The following is a 6,989-nucleotide window of genomic DNA, read 5'->3' on the forward strand; positions in this document are numbered from 1 at the left end:
GTCTGTGAATCCTCGTCCTGTCCTGTCACGGCTATGGAGGCCATCTGTGAACTCTTTGCCTGTCCTGTCACAGCTATGGAGGCCGTCTGCGAATTCTCGTCCTGTCCTGTCACGTCTATGGAGGCCGTCAGCGAATCCTCGTCCTGTCGTGTCATGGCTATGGAGGCTGTCTGTGAACTCTCTGCCTGTCCTGTCAATATGGAGGCCATTTATGAACTTTTATCCTGCTCTGAACTGGCCGAGGAGGCCATCTCTGAACTCTCGTCCTGTTCTGAACCAGCCATGGGGGTTGATTGTGAACTGTCTGTCACAGCCCAAAAACCTGTCTTTGATCCCTTAACCCTGCCTGTCATTAGCCCAGAGACCATTAATGCACCCCATGTTTCTCCCGTCAACCCTGTCACTGCCATAGAGACCATCCAAGAACTACCAGCCAGTCCAGTTTCCCTCTATATCTCTGTCTGATCGTCATGAGTCAAGTCAAGTCACAGTTGATCCTCCTGAGTCGTCAACTCACAGCAGATCTTCATGAGGCAAGTCAAGTCACAGTTGTTCGTCATGAGTCAAGTCAAGTCACGGCCGATCTTCAAAAGTCAAGTCCAGTCACAACTGCTCTTTCTGAGTCCCATCAAGTCACAGTTTATTATCATGAGTCTAGTCAAGTCACAGCTGATATTCATGAGTCTAGTCAAGTCTTTCCCTCTATATCTCTGTCAAGGAATCTAAATCTGAGCTGTCTGTCTAAATGCTTGTGTTGAGTCTGTTGTTAAACCTTCCGTCCGTTCAGTTTCAGTCAATGAGCCTGCTAATGAACTACTGAGTATTGTTCTGCGTTTAGCACTCCCCAAATGTTAGCTGCTTTACCGAGCCATTCCGTGTTTCTGTTTAGTCTCTAGTTTTGTTTAGCGTTTATCTCTCCTCTAGCGATAGCTACATTACTGAGCCATTCCTTTTCCCATTTTTAGTTTTAGTCTAGTCTTTCCGTGTTGCCTTGTTGTCTGTTTCCTGACCTTCTGCCTGTGTTCATTGGATTACCCCTCTTGTCAAGCCCTCTGGATACTGTTCGCCAATCGTAGACCCACGCTAGCCCAAGGAATATTCTTTGTCTTGCCTGTGCCATACCTGTTTGCTGTTGTTCGACCCTGCCTGTGTTTTTTGACCACGTCTCTTGTGAATAAAAGCTTGCACGTGAATCCGCACGCCTCTCGTCTCGTCAGCCTCGTAACACTTAAATGCTTAAAAATATCTTCCTATAAGAAACCTATTTGCAATATTGAAATTGAAAGTAATTACTATTGTCATTATATCTACACAATTTTTTTTTATTTTCCATGGGGGACTTTTTACCTCAAGTGTGGGATAAAACAACTCCCACCCCTTGCTGTCTTTTTTCACAATTTCACACAAACTTTTATAAACCCTGCATGCTACTCAAACTTACATGATTACAAAGTTTTGTTAGCAGTGTTTTGGTCAATCAACCATTTATTTTTGGATTTGTAGTTTTTGTACACATTTAATAATTTTTTAAAAAATATATTTTTCATGTTTATGTTAGACTTTGATCCGACACACCTACGAATGATTCAGGTGTGTGAGACACTATATTTTCTATTTTTGTAATTTCACATATTGTTTTGCTCCATTTATATTTATTATTATTATTATTATTAATAATAATAATCCCTAACCCTAACCTTATTCATTCATTCATTCATTCAGACACTTTGGGACCAGAAAAGGCAAATTTTCCATAAGAGGGGGTTTAACCCCGCTGCAAGCAACTCTGTTGTTTTAGTCATGAATTATTCTTGAATTTAAAAAAAAAATGAAAGTGAAATGATATCCTGATGAACTGAATGCTTAGTAACAATGTGCAAGACTTGAGAAAGAAAGTGAGAGACCTTGCTATAATGTGACGGACAAAAAAAAGAAAGAAAAAACGAACAAGCCTCTGAGGAGGGGTCAGGAAAAGGAAAATAAAGCTTTGTGCACACATTGACCTCTCAGATAAAGATCAGCCTGAACAGTGTTTTAACCTATTTTCTCTTCTGTGCACAATTAGCGTTGTAGCAGAGCCGGCGTCCACCTCTATTCCCAGCCTGGGCTGTGTGTGACGAAACTACACTAAGAGGTGAAGAGCTTGTCTAATGCCCCGAGTGCTTTTTCAAAGGTCACGTTTGCACTATTAAAATCATTTGATTTGTGCAGATATGCTCAGGTCCCTCAGAATCAGACATATAGGTGTCATTTAATTGCTAAGGCAATCACTATTACTTTGGCTAAGGGATTTGAATAGGCCTCTTATCATAAATAACATCTTGGCTATGATTTGTTAGCAAGCGCAAGCCGGAGATGAAGAACAACGTTCACTAAAGAAACCCTGAACTATCCTTTGAAATATACGTTTTAATACTGCCAATACTTCTTCTGCCAAAATAGTAAGTCCCTTACAAGTGAGTGTAACAATGTTTTTATGTATCTAAAATGGTTATGTTCAAGGAATAGTTCCCCCAAAAATGTAAATTTGTCCATTTGCCCATAATCCCATGTTGCCCTCTCACATAAAAATTAAACAAACATATTTGTTTAGAATTGTTTTGTAAACTGCTCATATTCCTCTCCTGATTCAAGCACAATGGCTTTTTTGACTGGACAAAGCAATATTATGGATAGAGGGTTTAATTCTTCTTAATGATGAATTTGTTTATAACAAACAGTTTTGTTTTTTTTTGCTTCAAAAGACGTTTAATTGATGGACTGGAGTCATGTGGATTATATTGATGTTTTTATCAGCTGTTTGGACTCTCATTCCGACGGCACCCATTCACTGCAGAGAATCCATTTTGTGAGCAATGCAAAATTTCTCCAAATCTGTTCAGATGAAGAAACAACCTTATCTACATCTTGATTCATCTTGGATGGTCAGAGAGTGAATACATTTTTCAGCAAATTTTCATTTTTGGGTGAACTATTCCCTTAACGTAAACAATAACATGGTTTGATCACTTCTTAACCAATTAGATTGTCTTCGCAGTTATTCTTGCATTGGTTCTTTCATATTCTTCTATTCCTCACATGATATTGACAATCACAGCCTTGTCTAATTTGAGGCACGGACAGGTTTGCAAATAACTCGCCAGCCTTCATCTTAACAATCCTTGTGATCAATAAATGAAATGTGCTACAACATTTAATCACATCTCAATTATAGTTTACTTCAAAGACTTATTTGAGTAAGTCCAAATGACCAACAGATACTATTTAATTTCATTGCAACCTAGGTGTGCTCTGGTGGAGAAAATCACTAAAAGTGCTCCTTCATTGAGAACCGGTCTAATTAGATTGCAGTTCCCCCCTCTATCTCTCTGCAGATGAGTATAAGTTTGATCTGCACTAATTGATACATCCTAGTCCTGCGCCTGTACGCGAGGAGCCTATACCTTGGGCCAATTTAACTGTTCCACTCACTGAGTTTTAATTGAGTCCACATTAAAATTTACTTGTAAAATAATAATGGGTTTCCATGCAAATGACCCCACCCCAATATTGCCACGGTCCGATTTGCATATCCACAAGCAGCAAGGGAGTTCAGAAATCAATATAGATAATTAATAATATATTGGGCCACAGGAATAATTAAATTCAATTCATGCAGGAACTCACTCAGGCTTGGCAAACGAAAGGTGCCGTTTGCCACACATTAATTTAACAAAAGTTGCCGGGATTGCAGTTTCAATTACCGGGATTGAAATAATAAGGTGTGTTAAAAATTACACTTTCAAATATATGTTATTTCATTTCATTTGACTGAATACATTTAGGGATTAATCCCCCTTTCTTTCCGCATTAACATATTGCAGTAAATTGCTGAATGAAATTACTCCTTACAGTCAGGCGTTCCCATTTGAATATGTGCAGATCGTATCAGTTGGGCTTAAATAATCAACATCTGCTCTGTTTCGCACTGCAGAGCGCTGCCCCGGTTTCAACATACACAAATATGACACCGCGCACTCAATAATGTACTGTACAATAAATAATTTCAGGCCTTGAAGTTTGTGCGTAAATAACACCACAGCTTTAATGATTAATGAATTGACCAACTTTTTTTATCTCGCTTAAATGAGACAATTTGGCAGGATTTCATCAACTGCTTTTTTATGGCAGTCTTGGGGAGCCGGGATTCTCTGTAGAGTGATTTGGCTGTAGTGCGTTCTTCACTGGTAAGCCCCATTATAGGATTATAATGTCCTAGATTATGATCATGATTCTGTTAACAACTTTTTACGATATTAGCGTTAAGCCGAAAACGATTCAGAGAAGCTCGGTCGCTTTAATGAACGTTCTGCAGGTGGCTGCTAAAACCATTTACCATCTTTGTAACCTGTTTACCCACAATCCTCCCGTCTCCACCGAAGGGACCCTCTGTCATTGTCTGCATTCACACATTACCATTTCATCTAAAAAACAAACATCTCTCTCTCCTGTGTTTTTTAACGACAAGCTCACATCCCATCAGAATTCGGTTTGCATAATGAATTAATCGTATGCATTTGAATCTCCTCAGCGATTCGGCCTGATCATCTTGAACTGCCGACATGAAATTATGGACATTATGTTTTCTGCAACCTTGTACATCTTGGGCATTGCCCGGCCATTGTCAACAATGCCCAGATTTTTGGTCTTTGCCCGTAATGAATGCACTCCAATATGTAATGACTGAGTAATCACATTATCTGCTGCATCTAGTTTGTGCTGCCTGAGATATGCATCTGTGGCTCGGTGGTAATTGCCAGGCAGAGAGAAAGAGGAGGAGGAGGAGGAGGATATATGCCCTCACAGGGGAGATGCACCGCAAATGATTATGCTGAATTGTTTTTGCAACAGGAGTGTCCGGCGTAATAAAGTTAATGATGTTGAAAGGCACGGGTGAAAAAAATCTATTAAAATGCAGATGTTTCCTTCTTTTCCCAGGGATTGTGTGACACTGTAGGCATGACACCCATGAATGCAGCAGAGAAACACTTTTACATTTGGATTAACCTCAGGTTATCTGTTCTGATTGTCTTTGTGATTTATAGGTAATGGATGTAGATTTAGTCCCTACCAAAGTTAAGAGATTACTCAAGAATTTGTTTAGTGTAATTCCACTGTTCATTGCAATAGAAGTATGTTGCTATCATGTTTTCATTCACAAAATGAATACATTTTATTTCCCTTTATAAATGACCTTTTCATGCTTTACACACTGGTGTGAACCAGCGTAGACAGCACACATAGCTGTAATTTAAGAATGTGAAAACTTTTTTGGTATATTTATTATTTATAAATATATAACTGCAGTATTGGTCCCACTTTATATTAGGTGGCCTTATGTACTTAAATTAATCAGTTGATACAATGCATTTATTGTGTACATACACGTTGTATTTTGTACTTATATTTAAAAAAATACCTGCATGTAATTACATCTGTAATTAATTTAAGTAATTACACTCTAAAAAATGCTGGGTTAAATACAACCCAGTGCAGGGTGAAATATGGACAAACCCAGCAACTGGGTTGTTTTGACCCAGTGATTGGGTTAAATGTTTAACCTAACCTTCTGGGTAGTAACCCAACCGCTGGGCCAAAACAACCCAATTGCTGGGTTTTTCCATATTTTACCCAGCGCTGGGTTGTATTTAACCCAGCATATTTTAGAGTGTACATTTATATTTATGCTGTTGACCCATCACTTATACCTTAACCCACCCTTAAACCTACTGTACACATACCACCAAACCTGTCCCTAACTTTACCCATATCCCACCTCAATAGCAGCAAAATTGTCCTGCAATACAGTATGAACACAATAAGTACATTGTACTTATTTTTGATGTAAGTACGTAGTAGTTAAGACCACCTAATATAAAGTGGTACCGCAGTATTTTATAATATATTTCATAATTTATATATACATTATACAATATACATATATAGGCCTAACTGTATATTCATACAGGTTTGAAAAGACACAAGTGTGAGTAAATGATGATAGAATTTTCATTTTTGGATTTCCTTTAGTCTGTTTGAAATAATTAGGGTCATTGACTAAAAATCAATTGATTTCCAGTGTTGGAATCCTTCAGAAGGTTATGTAGAGTATAGTATATTGTTCTACTGGTGTTTAGGAATAATAGTATTTGTCCCAATTTCTCATTATTACTTGGCAGTGACTGGATGGGCAAAGTTTCCTAAATAAGAATAGGCATGTACATGTGGGCGCTCAATTTCAAGTTAATGTGCTCGTTGTTGGACATCATATGAGGATTTCTGAAGAGTCTGCTTTTTTAGCTTAGTTTCCATGAAAGGTTTTGGTGGACTGGAAAGGGAATTTTGTGTTTTGAAAGCATTTACTGTGACAAACTGTGTATCGAGTTTTCCACGATAAGGCTTCTTTCAGATTTACAGCTGAAATATTTGCTCTGTTCATAATTTTTTTTACGGAATCTATTTCTCTTGTGTCTCAAGTTTTCAATCCCGCATTTGGAGCCAGATAATTCCCAAACAATCCTTTAAACATTAACAATCATGCCTCTTTTCGTTTCAGGTATCCTGCACTTCTGGATACTACAATTATATTTTCACACTCCATGTACTGTAAGGTAACGCTCAGTCCATTCTCAATGACTTGCTGCCACCTAGAATTCGTTTGTATTTGACGTCCTGTCATACAGTATCACTCCATACTGTCTCATTCCACAGCTCTCGTGCTTTTTGTTTTCATGTTTAATTATATGGCTTCTGTGATTACCAGGTAAAACAAATTATGCGCTCCTCTGGCAGCAGATAAATCTTGGTTTCAATTTGCCGTAATGACCCGTGCAATTTTTAAGCTGTGCCTACATACCCGCTCTTTTAACGGGCATCATTAGTGGGCCGGTGTATTAGATATACATTTCTGTGGCTTAATTTGGTCTCTCAGGAGCACTTGTAAGGATGCA

The 6,989-nt window shown here is 38.4% G+C and overlaps 1 long non-coding RNA gene across 1 annotated transcript in view; it reads left to right on the top strand.

Moving 5' to 3' along the window:
* Positions 1 to 535: 535 nt before the first annotated feature.
* Positions 536 to 6,989, top strand: part of LOC107677363 (uncharacterized) — an 11,673-nt gene continuing 5,219 nt past the window's right edge. Inside the window, exon 1 of the long non-coding RNA XR_001632828.1 lies at positions 536 to 692. This is a non-coding gene — a long non-coding RNA (uncharacterized LOC107677363). The remainder of the gene's footprint in view (positions 693 to 6,989) is intronic.

This window comes from Sinocyclocheilus anshuiensis, unplaced genomic scaffold (genome assembly GCF_001515605.1).
Source record: "Sinocyclocheilus anshuiensis isolate Anshui unplaced genomic scaffold, SAMN03320099.WGS_v1.1 scaffold352, whole genome shotgun sequence".
In the NCBI taxonomy this organism is placed as follows: Eukaryota; Metazoa; Chordata; class Actinopteri; order Cypriniformes; family Cyprinidae; genus Sinocyclocheilus; species Sinocyclocheilus anshuiensis.